At 50.5% G+C, this 5,186-nt stretch overlaps 1 pseudogene; it reads right to left on the bottom strand.

Annotated features, from left to right (window-relative positions):
• Window positions 1–4,184: 4,184 nt before the first annotated feature.
• On the bottom strand, window positions 4,185–4,801 carry LOC139038960 (ATP synthase F(0) complex subunit C1, mitochondrial pseudogene; annotated as a pseudogene).
• Window positions 4,802–5,186: the final 385 nt, after the last annotated feature.

Here is a 5,186-nt window from a genome sequence, read left to right on the forward strand (position 1 = left end):
GGAGGCGCCCTTCACCTCCAGCCCCGCCTTAAGAGCAGCTGGCCAACCCCGCCCTCGCTCCGGCCCGCCAGCCCTACACGTGGCCTGACAGCCCACAGGCCCCACCCGCCTGTCTGGACCAGCTCAGGTGGGGCTGGCACAGGCAGGAAAGGGAAGCCTGGCCTTGGTGGGCACTGGAGCCTGGTGTGTGAGTGTACGTGAGAGGCTCCTAAGCATCCTATTTCCTCCCTGGGCGCTGAGTGCTCAGGGGAACCTCTGCTTGGGCAGGGTCTTCTTAGAACCAAGTGTGCTGTAGGTGTTCCCTTCACCTGAGTGCCAGCCAGGGGAGGGATACAGGGTTGGTTGGCAGAGCTAGCAGAGAGTGAAGGCTTGGCTTTGGGGGAGCAGGATGCCAAGGGGCAGGAGACCCTTCTCATAGGCCCCTTCTGTGCTCTCTGAGTTGGGTTATACCCAGGTACCGGGTAGGGGCCTGCTGGGACTCAGGCTGGGCACAGATCTTGTCTTTTTTTCTTAGTCTGGGAATAGGCTTCTAACTCAATGAGAAGAGGCTCTGCGTGTCTGGAGGGCTTTGAGAGGGGGCTCAGCACCATGGTGGTCTTCATTCATTCACTCACAGACTGTCCCTCTGCACTGTTCTGTTCTGGTGGAAGTTCCCTGCGGGAGTGATGGCAGAAAGTCCAAAAGTCCAGACACTCCCTCTCCCTGGCTCCAGCTCCCTTCCTGTTCTGTGTCGGGGTCCCAGAGTGTGGTGAGGGGGCATCCAGACTTTGTGGGGGAGGGGCACAGTGGTAAAGCCAAGCCCCCTCTGGGCAGGTTGGTTGGAAGCTAGGGAGCTGGTACCCTCTCCAGCCCAGGGACTCAGGGTGATCCCAGCAGGGGCTTATCTTAGAGATGGGTGGATGGGAGGGCTGCCTAGTGCCCCCTTGATGCTGAGTAGAAGGGCTTCTGGCCTTAAAGTCTTTGATGTTCTGTGTCTTCACGGAGGCACTGTGGCCTGTGTCAAGGGAGGCCGGGAAGCACAGCTGAGCATAACAGTGAAAGGTGATCACTGAAAGACAATGAAAGGTGTCTCTGGGTGTTCACGCAGCCAGCAGCCCGTGGCTTGGTGAGCAGTTGTGTCTTTGAATGAAGAAAATGATGCCCCTCCCTTGGGGTGTGTGCAGCTGCAAGCCAGCATGCACTGCCCACAGCAGCGTTATTCATGGGCAGCCAGCTGCTAAAATTCTCAGGGGGAAGGTGCGGGTTATGGGGCGGGGGGCGAAGCGTCAGGCCAGGATTGGTGTGGTCCTCACATTGGCCCTGGCTGTGTTCCTGGGGGCTGACAGCAAGGACCGCTTTAGTAGTGGTTCTTCAGGCCTGGGAGCCCTAGGCTTATGACCCTGTGCCTGAGTGTTACAATCTTTCTTGGCAGATTTGACCCTCTTGGTTTACATTTTATTGTTCCCTTTACCTTAAGCAGTCTCAGGAACACTGATTCCAGCCTCAGCTTCCTCATAGACCTTGTGCACTCACACCTTCCTGCCTCTGCCTAATCCCCACCTCGCTCTGCTACTACCATGATCTTCTGACATCATCAGCCTTTCTGCATCTATGGATATGACCATGTGATTTTTTTCCCTCTCTCACTTGTTGATGTGATGGAGTACACTAACTGATTTTTGAATACTGAACCAACCTTGCATACCTGCGCTACATCCCACTTGGTTGTGCTATATAATTTTTTATACACTGTAGAGCTCAATGTGTTAGTATTTTGTTGATGTTTGCACTGATGCTTATGAGAGATCTGTGGTTTTCTTGTAAAGTCTCAGTCTGGTTTTGATATTTGGGTGATGTTGGCCTCTGAATTAGCTAGTATTCTCTTTGCTTCTAGCTTCTGAAGGAGACTATAGAGAATTGGTATAATTTCTTCCTTAAATGTTTGGTAGAATTCACAATAAACCCATCTGGGTCTGATGCTTTCAGTTTTGAAAGATTATTAGTAGACACGGGCCTATTCACAGCATTTCTTTCTAGTCTTAACATACAGCATTTTCCTGGCTGCTGGGGAGAACTTGGTCTACACCTGCGCTTCTGAGAGAAGGGATTCCAAGTCTATATTTTGATGGATCCTGAACTCCACTCACTAGAGAAGACGGAAAACCAATCAACCAAAAAATGTAGTTTCCTACAGGGCTTTTTTTTCTTGTCAAGAATCCATTCAAAATACACATTCATTCAAAATACATTTATTGACTGTTTTGATGTTAGGCACTGGGATACCAAGATGAATGGGACAAGATTCCTGTCCCCATCGAGCATAAAGTCTACGCATGCTCTGTGGAAGCATGGAAGTTCAGTTCAGTTCAGTCGCTCAGTCATGTTTGATTCTTTGCGACCCCACGGACTGCTGCACACCAGGCCTCCCTGTCTATCACCAACTCGCGGAGCTTGCTCAAACTCATGTCCACCGAGTCGGTGATTCCATCCAACCATCTCATCCCTCTGTCTTCCCCTTCTCCTCCTACCTTCAATCTTTCCCAGCATCAGGGTCTTTTCCAATGAGTCAGTTCTTTGCATCAGGTGGCCAAAGTGTTGGAGTTTCAGCTTTAGCATCAGTCCTTTCAATGAACATTCAGCACTGATTTCCTTTAGGATGGACTGGTTGGATCTCCTTGCAGTCCAAGGGAACAGAGACTTATAGACAAATAAGGCCCGAATTCCAGGCTGCTGCTTGCCTAGAGCTCTACAAAGGAGGGGAAATGCACCAGCCTCTATGGTAAACATTAGTCACGGGTGGATGAAGAATGTCGCGGGTCTATACTGAGACATGTCATTAGTGTGAAGGGCTTCCCAGGTGGCGCTAGTGGTAAAGAATTCACCTGCCAATGCAGGAGGAGATGCAAGAGATGTGGTTTTCCTGGGTTGGGAAGATCCCCTGGAGTAGGTAATGGCAACCCATTCCAGTATTCTTGCCTAGAAAAAATTTCATGGACAGAGGAGCCCGGTGGGCTACAATCCATGGGGTCACAAAGAGTCGGAAGTGACTGAACACACATACATAGATGGGAAATAAAATTTAGATTTCAAAGACTTAGTTTGAAGAACGTAAATATCTCGGTACTTTTTCTCTTGATAACATGTTGATAATATTTTGTAGGTGTTGGGGTAAATAAAATAAACCAGCGAAGTTAATTTGACCTGTTTCTTTTCACTTTTTGAGATGTACTTTATTAGTTTCCCGGGCTTCTCTTGTGGCTCAGCTGGTAAAGAATCCGCCTGCAATGCAGGAGACCTGGGTTTGATCCCTGGGTTGAGAAGACCCCCTGGAGAAGGGAAAGGCTACCCACTCCAGTATTCTGACCTGCAGAATTCTATGGATTGTATAGTCCATGGGGTCACAAAGAGTCGGACACAACTGAGCGACTTTCACTTCACTTATTAGTTTCCCCAGGCTGTTGTAACAAATTTCCACAAACCGAGTGGCTTAAAACATCGAAATGTAGTCATTCACAGTCTAGAGACTAGAGGCTGGATTTTGGGTCTTTGGGAAGAACTGGTTCCCTGCCTTTTGCAACTTCTAGTGGCTGCCCTGGAATTCCTGGGCTCTGGCCACGTTCTTCAGTCTCTGCCTTGTCTTGTCTTTGCTTTCTTCTCTGTCTGTGTTATCTATTGGGGGTGCTGCGCTGGGTCTTCACTGCTGCACATGGGCTTTCTCTGGTTGCGGAGCAAGGGCTACTCTCTAGTTGTGGTGCGGAGTTTCTCAGTGTGGCGGCTTCTTTCGTCCGTGCTAGCTCCAGCTCTAGGGTGTGTGGGCTTCAGTAGTTGCGGCTCATGGGCCCTAAAGCGCATGCGCAGTAGCCGTGGCTCGTGGGCCCTAGAGCGCACGCGCAGTAGTTGTGGCTCATGGACTTAGTTGCTCTGCGACATGTGGGATCTTCCCTGACTAGGCAGGTGGATTCTTAACCACTGGACCACCAGGGAAGTCCGTGTCTGTGTTATCTTTTGCTTCTGTTTTATAAAGACACTTAAGATGGCATTTAGGGACCCCCCCCCCCCCCGCCCAGATAATCCAGGGTAATCTGTCTGTGAAATCCTTAATTACATCTGCAAAGATCCTTTTTCCAAATAAGGTAACACTGGAAATTTCCAGGAGTTAAGACTTGATATTTTGAGGGTGGCCATTATTATTATTATTATTATTATTATTTTTTTTTTTTTTTTAGAGAAACATTGTGTTTAATGGTAAAGGTTAGCACACTCCAGCACGGGGCATGGCCTGGAGTCGAAGCAGCAGGGGTGGGTAGGTGACTTCCACGGAGCCTCACATGGCGAAGAGGATGAGGAAGGCGACCATCAAACAGAAGAGCCCATAGCCTCAGACAGGGCAAAACCGAGAATGGCATAGAAGAGCTGCTGCTTCAGAGACGGGTTCCTGGCATAGCCAATGATCAAGCTGCCAAACACTGTTCCAATACCGGCCCCGGAACCAGCCACACCAACTGTGGCAGCCCCAGCACCAATAAACTTGGCAGCTGTGTCCGTGTCCCGGGAGACAACACTGGTCTGGAATTCCCGCCGGGCCACCTGCAGTGGGCCGCTGCTGCAGGAAGGCTGTACAGATGGGATCTCTGGCCTACTCAGGAAGGAGGCAGACACAGGCCTGATCAGACCCCTGGTACAAGAGCGGATCAGAGCAGGAGAAATGAGCAGTGCCCCGGTGGTCTGCATTTTTTTCAGTCTGTGCTCCTACTGCCCTGCTGCCCCTGCTCAGACCACAGCGCTCGCCCGGCTCAAGGTGACTGACTCACGTCCCGGCTTTAGCTCTGAGGGTGGCCGTTATTCAGTCTCTACGTGTGCCTGCTAGAAAGTTTAGAATTACATATGTGACTTGATTATATTTCTGTCTGAGAGTTGCAGGCTATAGTAACCCCTGACTCCTGGACCAGAGGAAACATCTCAGCCTCAGAAGGACATTCAAAGTGGAGGGGGATGGTGAGTAACCTGGGCGAGGTCGGAGAGGTGAGAAAGCCTGGGGTGCTCCTAGACCTTTGGGGTGTTTTCTATAGCTGGAACTCAGGGTGAGGGTGCGAGGAATGCTGGGAGAAAAATCTGGAGAGACGGTGTGTACACAGCATCGACCTCTGCCCACTCTTCTCCTAGTGAGCCTTGCTTAGCTGGAGAGCCTGGACACTGACCACTGCGTT

The sequence above is a fragment of the Odocoileus virginianus genome, chromosome 17 (genome assembly GCF_023699985.2).
Source record: "Odocoileus virginianus isolate 20LAN1187 ecotype Illinois chromosome 17, Ovbor_1.2, whole genome shotgun sequence".
Taxonomy (NCBI): domain Eukaryota; kingdom Metazoa; phylum Chordata; class Mammalia; order Artiodactyla; family Cervidae; genus Odocoileus; species Odocoileus virginianus.